Source organism: Heterodontus francisci, chromosome 13 (genome assembly GCF_036365525.1).
Source record: "Heterodontus francisci isolate sHetFra1 chromosome 13, sHetFra1.hap1, whole genome shotgun sequence".
Lineage (NCBI taxonomy): Eukaryota > Metazoa > Chordata > Chondrichthyes > Heterodontiformes > Heterodontidae > Heterodontus > Heterodontus francisci.
This window is the reverse complement of record NC_090383.1, coordinates 25,572,560-25,589,803: the sequence shown is the minus strand read 5'-3', so window position 1 is coordinate 25,589,803 and position 17,244 is coordinate 25,572,560.

Below are 17,244 nucleotides of genomic sequence, written 5' to 3'. Positions count from 1 at the left end.
AGGATTAATTGACTCATTTGAAAGTTGATGTTTCAAGAAAAGCTTGGCTGGTGGTGAGAAGGGCCATTCCCGTCAGATCCTTGCTGCATGCCCAGAGTCTCACCCCCTCCACATGCTGCCCTCCAGGTGGCTGTGGTGGGGAAGAGACTGTTGCCCACCTCCTTCTGGAATGTGCCTGTGCAAAGCAGGTGTGGAAAGAGATGCAGTGGTTTTTGTCGAGGTTCATCCTGAGCAGCTCTGTAACACAGGAGTCTCCAAAGGGTTACCATGGCTACGCAGTTCTTTCAGGTTTTGGCACGCCTTCGAATCATATCCACAGGACCTTCAGGTAGTCTGACCTGACAGTGAAGGGGCCAATGGATCGGTCGGCCCAGTTCTTGGAATGTGCCAATCTGCAATACTCAGTTGTGGACAACTCTTTGCACTGGAAGACCAGCATGTTTTGGGGAGACCAAAGAGCGTCTTTCACCGAATTGATGGTCCTCCAGCAGCTGTTGATGTTTATCTCAGTGTGCGTCCCTGGGAACAGACCGTAGAGCACAGAGTCCTGTGTTACAGAGCTGCTTGGGATGAACCTCGACAAAAACTACTGCATCTCTTTCCACACCTGCTTTGCAAAGACACATTCCAAAATGAGGTGGGCAACAGTCTCTTCCCCACCACAGCCACCTCAAGGGCAGCGTGCGGAGGGGGTGAGACTCTGGACGTGCAGGAAGGATCTGACAGGGAGGGGCCTTCTCACCACCAGCCAAGCTACGTCTTGGTGCTTGTTTGAAAGTTCTGGTGATGAGGCATTCTGCCAAATGACTTTGGCAGTCGGCTCGGGGAGCCATCTGACAGGATCCACCATCTCCTGTTCCTTAGGACCTTGAGGACATTCTGTGCAGACCATTGCCTGATGGATTGGCGGTCAAAGGTGTTTTCCCGCAGAAACTTTCCCACGAAGGATAGATGGATGTAGCGTTCCGTGGCAATGTGACCAGACCCATCCTAAGAGCGTGGTGGCTTGAGAGCAGGCGCAACATTTCTTTAGTACACTCTGGTTTCTCTTCAGATCGTATAGGTGGTACGGCACAGTCCAACTGGATGGAGCATTCTGTGGCAATGTGACCAGACCCATCCTTCGCAACACCGGGGACAGACAGAACTTCAGCACGTAGTGACACTTGGTGTTTGTGTACTGGGGGTCGATGCACAGCTTGATGCAGCCGCACACAAAGGTGGCCATCAAGATGAGGGTAAGGCTGGGTACATTTTGGATCTCCAGATAAAGCGGAAAATGGCTTGGGTGACCGCCACAGTGCAGGAGTGGGGTATGGGCCAGACCTGCACCACATACAGCAAGAACGTGAACGCCTCGCACCTGATGACCAGATTCTTACCCACAATGGAGAGAGAACGCTGCCCCCACATGCTCAGTTTATGGTGTATCCCGGCTACTCGCTCCTTCCAGGTTTTGGCGTACGTCCCGTCCTTCCGAACCATATCCCCAGCACCTTCAAGTAGTCTGACCTAACAGTGAAGGGGACAAAGGATTGGTCGGCCCAGTTCCTAAAGAACATGGCCTTGCTCTTGCCGTGGTTAACTTTGGCTCCCGAGGCCAGTTCGAACTGGTCGCAGATGCTCATCAGTCTGCGCACGGATAGCGGATCCAAGCAGAAGATGGCGACGTCATCCATGTACAGGGAGGTTTTAACCTCCGCTGCCTGGAATTGTCACCCCTCTTATGCTCGCATCCTTCCTAATAGACTCAGCAAAACGTTCAATACAGCAAACAAACAAGACCGGGGACAGAGGACAGCCCTGTCTGACTCCAGAATTGATCGGGAAACTTTCCGATTCCCACCCATTGATTGAGACTGCGCGACTGATGTTTGTGTAGAGCATTTTGATCCAATTGTAGATTCCCTCCCCAAACCCCATTTTGGAGAGCACATCCATCATGTAGGTGTGCGATATCCTGTCAAAAGCCTTCTCCTGGTCCAGGCTGATGAGGCAGGTGTCCACCCTCCTGTCCCATACGTAGGTGATCGTATCCCTGAGTAGCGCGAGACTATCAGAGATCTTCCTGCCGGGTGCAGTACAGGTCTGATCGGGGTGAATCACCAACTCCAGAGCAGACTTGACTCGACTGGCTATGACTTTGAACAGAATCTTGTCGTCAACATTAAGCAGTGAGATAGGCCGCCAATTTCTGATTTCTGCCCTCTTCCCCCTTCCGCTTGTAAATGAGGGTGATGATGCCTTTCCTCATGGATTCTGACATGCTGCCGGCCAGGAGCATACTCTCGTATACTTCCAGCAGGTCCGGGCCGACCCAGTCCCACAGGGCCGAGTACAACTCGACCGGTAAGCCGTCGCTTCCGGGAGTTTTACTCGTCTCGAAGGACTCGACGGCCTTTGTCAGCTCGTCCAGAGTTAGCGGCTTGTCCAGTCTCTCTCTCCTGCTGTCATCTAAGACCTCTGTGATAGATGACAGGAAGGACTGGGAGGCTGTGCTGTCTGTGGGCTACGCGTCATACAGCCCAGCATAAAAGGATTTGCTGATCCTCAGAAACCCCTCCTGCTTTTTCATGCAGTGTTTGTTCCGCTGGGGTGACATCGGGGGGGGGAGGGGGGGGGTCTTGTAGGCAGAGAGGATTGGGTTGTCCTCAGCTGCTTCCATCTGTTCCTCCTCAAAAACATCACTGCTCCCGGCTTCCCGGATCTCAGGTGCGCCAGACGTGTCTTTGCTCCCGGTGTCCCGGAGCTGAGACGCGTTGGCCACGTCGTTACATGTGGAGCTTTGGCTTTGGGGCACGCCGGGCCATTCACAGCTTCCAGTGCCCGGGGGCTGGGATGCTTTATCTTCCATCTCCTTGGAGTTCTGCCGCCTCTTTTGAAGGGGCTGTCGTTCCAGCACTCCCCTGTCCAGTGAAGAGGAGTTGTTGCAGTCTGATTCAGAAGATAGCCTCCTCTTGCCACTGGTTTGGGTGGTGGCCTGTTCCGCTTTGGGATGTTTTTTCTTTGTGATTTTCCTCTGGACCACTTGCCACTGACCTGTTTGTCCATCTGCTGCCTCCTCCTCCATTGATTCTGTCTGTGGAGGAGGAGTTTCTGAGCGCAGGGTAGGTGCTGGGTCGCTGGATTCAGCTGCCTCCCCTTCTCCTTTTCAGGTTGGAGTTCCTCACTGCGGAGAAGGTTGCTGGTCTCCTTTCGAACACCAGACGCCTTCGTCGAACCTTCTCCTGGCCTTTCCTTGGCAAACTCTGGGCTGCCCAGCGTAGACCAAGAAGCCTCGACTTCCCCCAATAGCGAAGCTGGAGGGAGGGTGGATGATGGCTCCACTGGGATCTACCTTCAAGGTCACCTTGACCTGCCGCTTGCTGGTCCAAATCCCAAAGGGGTCCTTGACATCAGTGCTGCTGCCGGCCACCTCGACGTACCTGGCAAGAAAGGTGAGTACATCCACCACCAGAACATGGGGGTTGCAGAGGTGACTCGTCACCACCGGGTCCCGTTGTGACAGAAGCGTGAAGAGCGGCTCCGTTGTGAGGATCGACAGTGGCGCCCGGTCCCCTTTCTCCTTGAACGCCTTCAGGAACTTGATGCATCCCGCCACGTTCCGGAATGTCACGTCGAAGTATCCACTGCTGGGGAAATCCTGCAGGCAGAAGACGTCCGTCGCTTGAAATCCGCAGCAATCGAAGAGAATTTTCTTGATGAAGACGGTGCGATCGACCGGTGCATCTCCTTCCTTGTCCTTCACGAGCACCCGAACGGTGTTGCGCACTCCCTGGCCCGAAGCTCGAAGATTGGTTACAGCCATTTTACTCAAAGCTTCCCCAGGATCAAAAGGCAATGATCATGGTCTCTTCTCAACCAAGTAAGCACTGATAAGAACAGATACTACACTTGATCTTAGCCAAAAGTCCGAAATCAGAAATAGAAACAGAAAATGTTGGGAATACTCAGGAGGTCAGGCAGCATCTGACCTTTCATCAACACTGGAAATGGTTAGCAATGGAACAGGTTTTAAGCAAATACATGGGCAGGAGAAAGGGAGGGGGGAGAGTAACAAAAGGGAAGGTCTGTGAGAGGGTGGAAGACAGGAGAGATTAAAAGATAAAAGGGGTGATGGTGCGAGGCAAAAATATTTTCTAAATGGTGGAACAGTTTCGAGGGACTGAATGGCCTACGTTTTGATGTTATAGATACCTTCTTGAGTTCTGTTGTGTCAGTTGGTTCTTTTAAGCATTACCCAGCGATGCAGTGGAAGTCACCTCCTAGAATGCCAGCCTAGATGTCGCCAGCAGCATTTGGAGCTGCTGGAAGACAACCTGCCGTTCGTCCCTTAGAGCCGGGATGTACACATGGATACCGGAGCAGGGTGCTTTTGCACAATACATCTGCTACAAGGAGGTGACTGCCCACCACCTCCTTAACTCAGAAGATAGTGAAGTTGCCTCACCGCAGCAGAATACCCAGGCCAGAGGAACAGCAATCGTTTCCTCCTGACCAGATCAATGGCCCATGGCACCACCATCGCAACCGTTGCCTGTAGATTCTGAGGTGCGATCGTCCACAACCAAGGTCGAAACACATTGCATAGCGATAGTAACACTGTGCACGTTAAGAGGCAATTTTTAAACCTATTTAATATGTGTAGATTTCAGTGGTTCAAATGTCTGTGCTGGTCCTGGCCCTTGGGTATTTTCCTGCATCCCTTTAGTGTTTGTGAACTGTTGCACCATCGCTGGAACGAGATACCAGTCCCAGTCTCCTGCTGAAGGTTTTTTTGCCAGGATGACATCGGGGTGTGGGGGTGGGTGTCTTGTATAACCGAGGAGATTGAGCGGTCTCCAGCTGTTCCTGTCTTTTCCCTCTGTTCCTCGTCTAGGATGTTGCTGTTCCCGGATTCTCAGATTTGCGGAGCGCTGGGCACTTCACTTGTACCAGCTGCCCTAGAGTTGGGGTGTGCTGGGCTCTTGGCTGCTTCCATTGTTTCGAAGCTGGGGGCAGTTCAACCCCTTTATCACCTTTGTGCTTTGTCACTTTTTCTGCTGGTGGCGGCTTTCTTGCTGTTCGTGGAGTAGCCACTGTTGTCTGTTTGGGACATCAGTCACATCTTGCCACTGGTTTGGATGGTGACCTTTTCCCTTTTCTGGGTGTTTTTCTTTTTATTCTTTTTCTTGACCACCTGCCAGCCTCCCAGTTGTTCCTCGATTGCCTCCTCTCCTATTGAGTCTGTCTGCTCTAGAGGTGGTTGAGGGCTGCTCTTCTGGGTTTGTCAGTTTGCTGAAATGTCTTTCCCTGTTTTGCCACTCGCCTTGTCCTCTTTTTTGTTGCTTTGCCTGCCGAGGTCTTTTATGGAGGTAGGAGTACTGATCTTCTTTGCAGTGGCTCTGTATTTGTTGCTTCTCTAATTGCCTGTGTCCAGGAGGCACTGTGTTTTGGGTAGACCTTGTGGAGATGACTGTCCTCACCACACAAGTTTCAGCACTTGTTCACTTGCTTTCTTTACAGTCCTTTGTCTCATGGCCTTCTCTCTTACAGTTTCTGCAGAAGATTACACTGCAGTTGACCGCCACATGTCCAGCCTTTCCGCAGGTGCAACAAACCCTGGACTATGTTTTATTTTCTCCCAAAATATGCTGTATTCATAAAATGTGTAAAAATACATTACAAAACAATTCAAGTTGGACATTTCATAAAGTCCAATAAAGATTGTTTCTTTCAGTCCAGATCATGAGGTGCCTCACTACCCATGCCATTTCAGGTTATATTTACACTGTACATTTGCATTACATACCAAAAACATTCTTTGATGCTGTTACAACCAGGTGAGAAAGAGGTCAGTCATCACCTGGTCTTACTGTAACAGGATTTTATTTTTAAACACATTGTGTTTTTAGCTGGCCCTTGGTGAATCCTTGTTTAACGCTTTCCAATTATAAGGTAAAGAAATGAGCACAAACAGGCTTTCTTAGGTTTAAAGAAGGTCAAATTTTATTCAACTTAAACTCCAATTCCATTGATGCGGTGGAAGCAGAGTTTTTGAATATTTTTAAGGCAGAGGTAGATAGATTCTTGATAAGCAAGAGGGTGGAAGGTTATCGGGGCTAGGTGGAAATGTGGAGTAATCAGTTCAGCCATGAACTTACTGAATGGCAGAGCAGGTTCAAAGGACGGAGTGGCCTACTCCTGCTCCTAATTCCTATGTTCGTATGTACACACATGCAAATAGAGACAAAAAAGAGCAGAAGAAAAATAACGGGAAAAGGTTTGAGGCAATATCTGAAGAGTTTTTGTTACTAGTCTTTGAGCTCACTGTAGAGTACAAAGAACAAAGAACAGTACAGCACAGGAACAGGCCATTCGGCCCTCCAAGCCTGCGCCGATCTTGATGCCTGCCTAAACTAAAACCTTCTGCACTTCTGGGATCCGTATCCCTCTATTCCCATCCTATTCATGTATTTGTCAAGATGCCTCTTAAACGTCTCTATGGTACCTGCTTCCACCACCTCACCCGGCAACAAGTTCCAGGCACTCACCACCCTCTGTGTAAAGAACTTGCCTCGCACATCCCCTCTAAACTTTGCCCCTCTCACCTTAAACCTATGTCCCCTAGTAACTGACTCTTCCACCCTGGGAAAAAGTTTCTGACTATCCACTCTGTCCATGCCGCTTATAACTTTGTAAACCTCTATCATGTCGCCCCTCCACCTCCGTCGTTCCAGTGAAAACAATCCGAGTTTATCCAACCTCTCCTCATAGCTAATGCCCTCCAGACCAGGCAACATCCTGGTAAACCTCCTCTGTACCCTCTCCAAAGCCTCCACGTCCTTCTGGTAGTGTGGTGACCAGAATTGCACGCAATATTCTAATGCTCCCCTACTGAAACTTCGACCACCTGGCCGGGCTCATTCCCCAATACCAGGTCCAGTATGGCCCCATCCCTAGTTGGACTATCTACGTATTGTTTCAAGAAGCCCTCCTGGATGCTCCTTACAAATTCTGCCCCATCCAAGCCCCTAGCGCTAAGTGAGTCCCAGTCAATATAGGGGAAGTTAAAATCACCCACCACTACAACCCTGTTACCTTTACATCTTTCCAAAATCTGTCTACATATCTGCTCCTCTCTCTCCCGCTGGCTGTTGGGAGGCCTGTAGTAAACCCCCAACATCGTGACTGCACCCTTCCTATTCCTGAGCTCCACCCATATTGCCTCGCTGCATGATCCCTCCGAGGTGTCCTCCCGCAGTACAGCTGTGATATTCTTCTTAACCAGTAATGCAACTCCCCCACCCCTTTTACATCCCCCACTATCCCGCCTGAAGCTTCTAAATCCTGGAACATTTAGCTGCCAATCCTGTCCTTCCCTCAACCAAGTCTCTGTAATAGCAACAACATCATAGTTCCAAGTACTAATCCAAGCTCTAAGTTCATCTGCCTTACCTGTTATACTTCTGCATTGAAACAAATGCACTTCAGATCACCAGTCCTGCTGTGCTCAGCAACATCTCCCTGCCTGCTCTTCCTCTTAGTCTTACTGGCCTTATTTACTCATTCCCCCTCATTTATTTCACTTGCTGTTCAACTACTCTGGTTCCCACCCCGCTGCCACACTAGTTTAAACCCTCCCGAGTGACGCTAGCAAACCTCGCAGCCAGGATATTTGTGCCCCTCCAGTTTAGATGCAACCCGTCCTTCTTGTACAGGTCCCATCTGTCCCTGAAGAGATCCCGATGGTCCAGATATCTGAAACCCTCCCTTCTACACCAGCTGTTCAGCCACGTGTTTAGCTGCACTATCTTCCTATTTCTAGCCTCACTGGCACGTGGCACAGGGAGTAATCCAGAGATTACAACCCTAGAGGTCCTGTCTTTTAACTTTCTACCTAACTCCCTAAACTCCCCCTGCAGGACCTCATCACTCTTCCTGCCTATGTTGTTGGTACCGATGTGTACCACAACCTCTGGCTGTTCACCCTCCCCCTTCAGAATGCCCCCCGTCCATTCAGAGACATCCTTGACCCTGGCACCAGGGAGGCAACATACCATCCTGGAGTCTCTTTCACGTCCACAGGAGTGCCTATCTGTGCCCCTGACTATAGATCCCCTATAACTATTGCTGTTCTGCGTTTTGTCCCTCCCTGCTGAACAACAGTGCCAGCTGTGGTGCCACTGCTCTGGCTGCTGCTGTTTTCCCCAGATAGGCCATCCCCCTCAACAGTATCCAAAACGGTATACTTGTTAGAGAGGGGGATAGCCACAGGGGATTCCTGCACTGACTGCCTGCCTCTTCTAGCGGTTACCCATCTATCTGCCTGCACCTTGGGTGTAACCACTTCTCTAAAACTCTATGACACTTTCTGCCACCTGCATGCTCCTAAGTGCATCCAGTTGCCGCTCCAACCGATCCATGCGGTCTGTGAGGAGCTGCAACTGGGTACACTTCCTGCAGATGTAGTCGTCCGGAACGCTGGAAGCGTCACGGACCTCCCACATCTCACAGGTGAAGCACTTCACCCCTCTAACTGACATTTCTAGCACTAATTAATTAATTAATATAAAATAAATAAATACTTATTAAATCCTTACTAAATTGTTATAATTAACGATATGGTCCCTAGTGCTAGATTCCTACTATAAATATTAAATGCTGACTGAATACAGTAATCTCCTCCCTCTGGTTTAGTTACTCTACTTATTAATTAGTTAAGTAGGGTTTTCATCAATTTTTACCAAAGTTTTATTTTCAAATTCAGTACAAATTCCCTACCAGCCAATCAGGTCACAGCTTTCCTGTGACATCACTTTTCAGTTTTTTTTACCAGAGGCAAGTTTTTTTAGACTTACAGGTCTGGAACTCCGCCCTCCGAGTCTTCTCCGTGAATGTAGTCCGCGAATCCCTGAGGTAAGTTTTTTTATTCTTACCGGTCTGGAACTCCGCCCTCCGAGTCTTCTCCGTGAATGTAGGCCGCGTATACTTACAGGTCTGGAACTCCGCCCTCCGAGTCTTCTCCGTGAATGTAGGCCGTGAATCCCCGAGGTAAGTTTTTTATACTTACCGGTCTGGAACTCCGCCCTCCGAGTCTTCTCCGTGAATGTACTTGCTTGTAGGTGAATTTTGCTTTTCGTTGGGGCCCAGCATTTTTCTTAAACCTTGTTCGCTGCAGGAGACTTTTCTCTCTTGGCGTTCATGTGTCTTCAGTCAGTTTTTGGAGTTCCATGAGAAAGAGATGGGAGCAGACAGGACAGGAGTGGAGGTCTGTTTCAGTCCTGGAGCATTCAGCTTTCTGCCAGTTCAAACACTGTCTCTCCAATTTAAAACTCCCCAAGTTGGCCAGCAGGGTATTCACATGACCGATTGGTATAACCACTTCTGGCTTTGTGGATTGAATTGGAACAGGGAATAGCTTCTTTGTCTACAAGCACGGTCTATTAATAAACAAAAATGTCTTTCCAATCAGGGGCCTGGAAACCCCTTGTAACAGGCCTTCTCTTCTTCCCAGCAACAATTTGAAATCTAATGTCCATGTGGCGATATTGATGTGCCTCATTCTTGGCAGGTGGGGCCTGCATAGACACCTCCACACCCAGGGGAATTAAATGCAATTTGGGGAAAGGCGCATTTCATTAAAAGGGTTGAGAGGAAATATACGATACAGAACACCGTGCATTTCTCTCATTCATTCCCATTCATTCATAAATCTGAAAGCTTATTAAAACTGTCTTCTTAGTGCCAGTGCTGCTTTAATTTCCCCCTTTTGGCGTCCCAGTAACGATGTGATTTTTTGGGGAAGTTTTTCTTCAGTTTGCCCATTGCCATGACTGCCTAGGGTCTTTGTTCCTGTTGAGGTCTGTCAAGGTGTGGTGGTGGGTTGGGGGGGCGGGGGGGATGCGGGTGGTGGTGGTGGTGGGAGTTATATTTAATTAGGCCTAAGGTCGAATTTTTTCCAAGAGAGTCAGTCATGGGCGGGTCTATCCTGAACTCTCTTTCAATGCTTTGCTGAGTCATGCAGACTGTGGGGTCTAAACATTCACATTTTTCGGGGTTGGCTGACGGGACAGTAGGGGTTTTCATCCGGGATTCCTCCCGGACTTCCTTTAACCTGTCCTCTTGGTCACTTTATCCCCTTCTCTGTCAAACCTTTTGACAGCTGTGTGCCTGCTCGTCCCCTTTTATTCTCGGTGGGGGTCCCTTACAGTTCACCAGCCCTCTGCTGGAGGGTCCTCCTAACACCGGTACAGGACTTAGGGTGCAGATTTCACTGTAGGTCGGGGTTTACCCTCAACCTGGCACATGTGGCAACTCCTGCACTACATCTTTGTGGAGTTTTGGCCAGTCAAACTGCTGTCTTATGCAGGCTTTGGTCTTTCATATACTGGCATGTACAGCAACTGTAGTCTCGTGGGCCCTTCTTAATATTTCTCTCTGGTACCCCTGCGGCACCACTAACTAGTGAACTACTGTCCACTCCTTGCTCTCGGGTCTGTGAGGAGAACTCCATTTCCTCATCAGTGCCTCATTCTTTAAATAGTAGCAATCAGGGACTCCCTCTGCTTCACTTTCAGACTGGGCACCCTGTGCTAACTCTCGTAATACTGGGTCAGCTTGCTGAGCCTCAGCTAGGGAAAATCCATTTAACTCATTCCCTGGGTCTCCCAAATTTCCAAAGAAAGTCTCAGACAGGCAGGCCTCATGGTCATCTGCCTGCAGTGCCAATGCAGTTTCCTCTGGGGGAGCTGGTTTGATCATGGCCTGATCCACTACACATCCAGGGAAACTGCAGGGGTCTGTCTCATGCCACTGCCCTGTCGCTCTGACCTCCTGAGGTCTTTCTTTCGCTACTGGGGTGGGCTACCACCTCCCCCCCCCACCTCGCCAGATCATTACCTAGGAGCAGGTCAATCCCATCCACAGGCAAAGTAGGGACAATCCCTACGGTCACTGATCCCGAAATTAGGTTGCCCTGCTGTGCACCTGGTGTACAGGTACAGGCATACACTACCCTCCAAAACCATTCACCATCATTTTGGTGTTCACTGTACTCTCTGGGGGAAAGGTCAGGCCTTTTCCCAGTAAAAGGGATCTAGTAGCCCCTGTGTCCCTGAGAATTACTTTGGTCTTGCTTGCCCCACTTGAGGGCTATGTGGCTACTTTCCCTTCAAACACAAACCCTGATAACCTTCAGGAATCCTATTAAATTTTCCAGCACTTGCAGCCATAAGCTTCCTGGGTGTCATGCTTACTGCAGATAAAGCCACAGCTTGCTCTGTTGTGCTTTCCATCAGGGTCCCTTCTTCACTGAGCGAGTGTGTGCTGATCAACCCTACCGGTTTTCCCTTTAGTTTCCAGCAGTCAGCTTTTAAATGCCCTGCTTTATTACAATGGAAGCACACAGGTCTCCGGGTCTCACTCATGCTCACAGCACCTTCCTTTTTGACTGGAGGAGGGCCCCCTGTGTCTCCCACTTTCCTTTCTCTCCCAGGACTGCCTGGTCTTCTATCACCTTCCCACCCTTTGTCCTTTTCGGATTTGTGGTGGAGATTAGGAAAGGTTCTCCCCTGGGAAACCAACTTATAAATTAAAGCAAACTCATCAGCTAGAACGGCCGCTCCTCTACATGGGTCTTTATGGAGAGTGGGAGAGAGTTTTCAAATTCCTCTAACAGATCTACTTCCCTGAGATTCTCAGCTGACTTTAAGAGCCCTCAGCCGCTGGTCAAAAGCTGCTTACTTCTTTCAAACTCCAGATAAGTTTGATTAGCTTGCTTCTTGAGGGTTCTAAACTTTTGGCACTCGGTTTCAGGCACTAATTCACATGCCCTAAGAATAGCATTTTTGGTCAGTTCATAATTTAATGAACTCTCATCTGACAACAGGGAATAAACCTCATGGGCTATTCCAGTTAGCTTGCTTTGTAGTAAAAGAGACCAGGTCTCAGCTGGTCATTTTAGCTTCCTTGCCAGTTTCTCAAAGGACACAAAAAATGCCTCCACACCTTCCTCATTGAATTTGGGAATTAGTTGAGCGAGTTTTAGCAATTTGGCACCCAGCCCTGAATTATGCTCCTCCATATTGGCTATGCTTTCACTGGGTTACTCTGTCTCCCCCTGGTTAACTCAAGCCGCTTCAACTCTCTTCGCATTCTTTCTGGAATATTCTCTCTCTCCTGCCTTTATCGTTCCTTCTCCTTTCATTTTTTTCACGTTCCTTCTGGAAGGCTCTCTCTTTCTCTTTGTGTTCCTTCTGGAAGGCTCTCTCTTTCTCTGTCTTCTCATTCAAGTTTCCTTTGTTCCAATTGTATCTTTGCTAACAATACCCTGTCTGGGTCTGCTTCTAAGCCTGCTTCTGCTTCTTCAAATTCAAGGGAAAAATGGTTGGCCACTAGCCTTAGGATTGCAGACTTCCTAGCCTTGCCATGTAGTGATCTCACACTGCTCAGCCATTTTCCTCAACTCCTCCACAGACAGTGCTTTTAAGTTATCCCAAGTTACTTCACCCTGGCTTCGAGAGCTACTCGCTTCAGTTGCAGACATGTTAGTATTCAATCACACACAATCACAAGAAAACCTGTATTGAAATCTTGCTCTTTTTTTATTGGGAACAATTTGGTTTCTCACTTCCAGTTTCTCTCATTTGTATGTGAGTCACTGACCTGACATGTTAACTCTGCTTCTCTCTCCACAGATGCTGCCAGACCTGCTGAGTATTTCCAGCATTTCTTGTTTATATATAGGCTTTTATATTTCTCAGGCTGTTTTTACAAATGGACAGCTTTATGTAGCTTTTTCCAGAGTAAGAAGTTTTGATTCTGTTGATGTGTTTGGTGAAATAACTAGAAATCCTGTATTTAAAGAAGTACTGTTGCAATAAAGATACCAATTTGAGCGTAAATGTTTTGCAAGTCTCTGCTAGTAAATATAAGTTGTTGTCGCATACAGTAAAAAGCCAAAAAGTTACGCTAAACCTACGTAAAGCTCTAGTTCAGCCTCAGCTGGAGTAGTGTGTACAATTCTGGGCACCACACATTAGGAAGGATGTGAAAGCTTTGGAGAGGGTACAGAAGAGATTTGCTCGAATGGTTCCAGGGATGAGCAATTACAATTATGTGGATAGACTGGAGAAACTGGGACTGTTCTGCCTAGACCAGAGAAGGCCAAGAGATTTGATAGGGTGCTTAAAATTGTGTAGGGTTTTGGAAGAATAAAGAGAAACTGCTTTGAATGCTGGATAACTAGAGGGAACAGATTTAAGCTGGTTGGCAAAAGAACCAGTGGTGACAAGAGCAGTGCTCCCTCTAAGTTGCACAGGTGCATGGCCACGTAGCAACCTGGAATGTACCGGACAATGCAATAAACAGCTTACTCATTACTAATGTGCCCTCTAGATTGTGTGCGCGCATGGGTTTTAGTAACCCACTGATAGGTTTTTATGACTTTAAAGCTAAGGCAAATTTCACAGGGGCATGAAACGAACAGTAGGATATGTACCTCCTCCAACAGAACAGAAGTAAACTTCAATATCGCAGCAAGGACAAGGCCTTGTTCTTTGGGAACTGGGCTGACCGATCCTTTGTCTCCTTCATCATTAGGTCAGACTACCTGAAGGTGCTGGGGATATGGTTTGGAGGGGCCGGGGTGTGCGGCAAAACCTGGAAAGAGCGAGTAACGTAATAGTACATCATAAACTGAGCATGTGAGAGCACCGTTCTCTCTAGATTGCGGGCAAAAACCTGGTCATCAGGTGTGAGGCACTCACATTGTTGCTGTATGTGGCGCAGGTCTGACCCATACCCCACTCCTGCACTGTGGTGGTCTTCCGAGCCATTTTCCACTTTAACTGGAGATCCAAAATGGACCGGGCCCGGAGGGACGCGATGTTCAAACCACTGGATAAGGGCGGGAAAAATGTACCCAACGTCGCCCTCATATCCTTCGTGTATGGCTGCATCAAGCTGTTTGTCGAGCCCCAGTACGCAAACACCAAGTGTCACTACGTGCTGAGGTTTTATCTGTCCTTGGTGTTGCGAAGGATGGGTCTGGTCACATGGCCCGGAATGCTCCATCCAGTTGGACTGGGCCGTACCACCTATCCTTCGTGGGAAGGTTTCTGCGGAGAAACACCTTTGACCACCAATCCATCAGACAGTGGTCTGCACAGAATGTCCTCAAGGGCCTATGGGATAAGGAGATGGTGGATCCTGTTGGATGGTTCCCCGAGCAGCCTGCCAAAGTCATTTGGCAGAATGCCTCATCACCAGAACTTTCAAACAAGCACCAAGCCGTAGCTTGGCTGGTGGTGAGAAGGGCCCTCCCCGTCAGATCCTTCCTGCAGGCCCAGAGTCTCTCCCCCTCCGCATGCTGCCCTCGAGGTGGCTGTGGTGGGGAAGAGACAGTTGCTCACCTCCTTCTGGAATGTGTCTTTGCAAAGCAGGTGTGGAAAGAGATGCAGTGGTTTTTGTCGAGGTTCATCCCAAGCAGCTCTGTAACACAGGGGTCTGTGCTTTATGGGCTGTTCCCAGGGATGCACACCAAGATAAACATCAGCTGCTGCTGGAGGACTATGAATTCGGTGAAAGATGCTCTTTGGTCTGCCCGAAACTTGCTGATCTTCCAGTGCAGAGTTGTCCAAAACAGAGTGTTGCAGACTGGCACATTCCAAGGTCCAGAACTAAGTGCCGAGGGATGCACCAGAGCTTGGGGCAGCTGCTGCAAAGGCTCAATGAGGAAAGACCACTGTGTAAGGCCCTCTGCCATAGTGAACTGAGGGGCTGAACACATGGGAAACCCCTCGGGCTGTGTACACCAAATATGAGTTTGCTGTAAAATGTACATGACGTAAAATGAAATGGAAGGTTTGTGAGGCAACTCACTCCTGTATTGAAGAAAACTGATTTCCTTTGCACTTTTTGGAATGGCAACCTGGTGCTGTTTTGAACTGTTTTGTAATGTATTTTTTTTGCAGATTTTTATAAATAAAGTATATTTTTGGGAAAAAAAGATTTCTTTTGCACTTTCTGGAATGTCAACTTGAAACAGTTTGTAATTTTTTTTTTTACAGATTTGTATGAATAAAGTACATTTATGGAAAAATAAAGTTTGGCATCAGTTTGCATTTCAGAACTAATGTGGTGTACCAGACAAAAGCTGACGTGACTGTTGTGTCAACTTACCATTTATTACTTATAAACATTTATTAATATTTTCATCCACTATCAGTACACAGGATTAAAAACAAGTAAAAATGTCATGATCTGACCTCACTGGAACAGTAAATGATTCTGCTCCATCTGTTGGAGAGAAGTAGAGTTGCAGCCCAATGCCAACCATGCATTTAAATAATTATCCTATAGATGGCAACACAGATAAGGCTATTACTATTAAGTCCCCAAAACCATAATAACTCAGAATTTTAAACTCTTTTCCATATGCTTGTAGAACATTTAAAGGGAGTCATTATGTAGAATGCTCTGCTCCACATCCAGCAATTCTGGTTGGAAAGCATGGATGTGTCAATATGGGTGCAGACACAATACCTCTGCAACGGAATACCAAATCACCACCTGGATTCACACAAAGAATTGCCACTTGGGTGGGAGCTCAAAGAGTTCAAGTGTCTGTGCAATAGGATCAGAGCAAGAGCTAGGACCACCAGGAGAATAGGGGAAGGAGACTTTGGAAAGGTTTTTTTGCTGATTTTGCAGCCTATGGCTTGTAGTTAGCCATTCAACTTTAACCCAGTACTTATTTTATTTTTTTAAAAAGGGACATCTCCAAGTTTCTACTGAATGGTTGACACACATGAAACATTAATGTTTGCCTTTAGAGCCACTAGAAGCAGGCTGATAGCTTCAAATATCTGCATTTATATAGTGCTTTGTTGTGTCATTGAAACATTGAACGGGCGGCGCAGTGGTTAGCACCGCAGCCTCACAGCTCCAGGGACCCGGGTTCGATTCCGGGTACTGCCTGTGTGGAGTTTGCAAGTTCTCCCTGTGTCTGCATGGGTTTTCTCCGGGTGCTCTGGTTTCCTCCCACAAGCCAAAAGACTTGCAGGTTGATAGGTGAATTGGCCATTATAAATTGTCACTAGTATAGGTAGGTGGTAGGGAAATATAGGGATAGGTGGTGATGTTTGGTAGGAATATGGGATTAATGTAGGATTAGTATAAATGGGTGGTTGATGTTCGGCACAGACTCGGTGGGCCGAAGGGCCTGTTTCAATGCTGTATCTCTAATCTAATCTAATCTCTGATGCCTCACTTTTGGAGTTGACTGTTGCATGGGCAAAAGATCTGAATTCAGAGTTTAAGATCCTCTATCAGATGAAACACAAACACATTGTGCAACTGTTTGTTGCTGATGCAAGAAACTAGCTGTTCCCAACAGTAGCAAGGGTAATTAGGTATAAAAACATTCTTTAGCAACGAGACAATCACATGATGTACATTTCTGCCCATCTTTTAAATGACTCATTTGCAGCATTCTCAATTGACATGATTCCAGAAATACTCAACATTTCAGACTGGCCATTTCCCCCCCCCAAAAATGTACATTATCCATAAAAATTTGCAAAACAAAAAATACATTACAAAACAGTTCAAATTTGACATTTCAGAAAGTACAATAGAGATCAGATTCCTTTGATACAGAACATGAGGTGCCTCACAACTCTTGCCATTCCATTTTATATGCAATATACATGCTGGCCCAAGCTTTAGTGCATCCCTCAGCATGGAGTTCTGGACCTTGGAATGTGCCAGTCTGCAACACTCGGTCGTGGACAACTCTGCACTAGAAGACCAGAAAGTTTCGGGCAGACCAAAGAGCGTCTTTCACTGAGTTGATGGTCCTCCAGCAGCAGTTGATGTTAATCTCTGTGTGCGTCGCTGGGAACAGCCCATATAGCACTGAGTCCTGTGTTACAGAGTTGCTCGGGACGAACCTCGACAAAAAACACTGCATCTCTTTCCACACTTGCTTTGCAAAGGCACATTCCAGAAGGAGGTGGGCAACAGTCTTTTCCCCACCACAGTCACCTTGAGGGCAGTGCGAGATTCCGGGCACGCAGGAAGAATCTGACGGGGAAGGCCCTTCTCACCACCAGCCAAGCTATGTCTTGAGGACTACGTGCTGAGGGACGCACTAAAGCTTGGGGCAGCCGCAGCAAAGGCTCAATGGGGAAAGACCACAGTGTAAGGTTCCCCCACCAAGCTGGACTGAGGGGCTGGAACCATGGGAAGCCCCTCGAACTG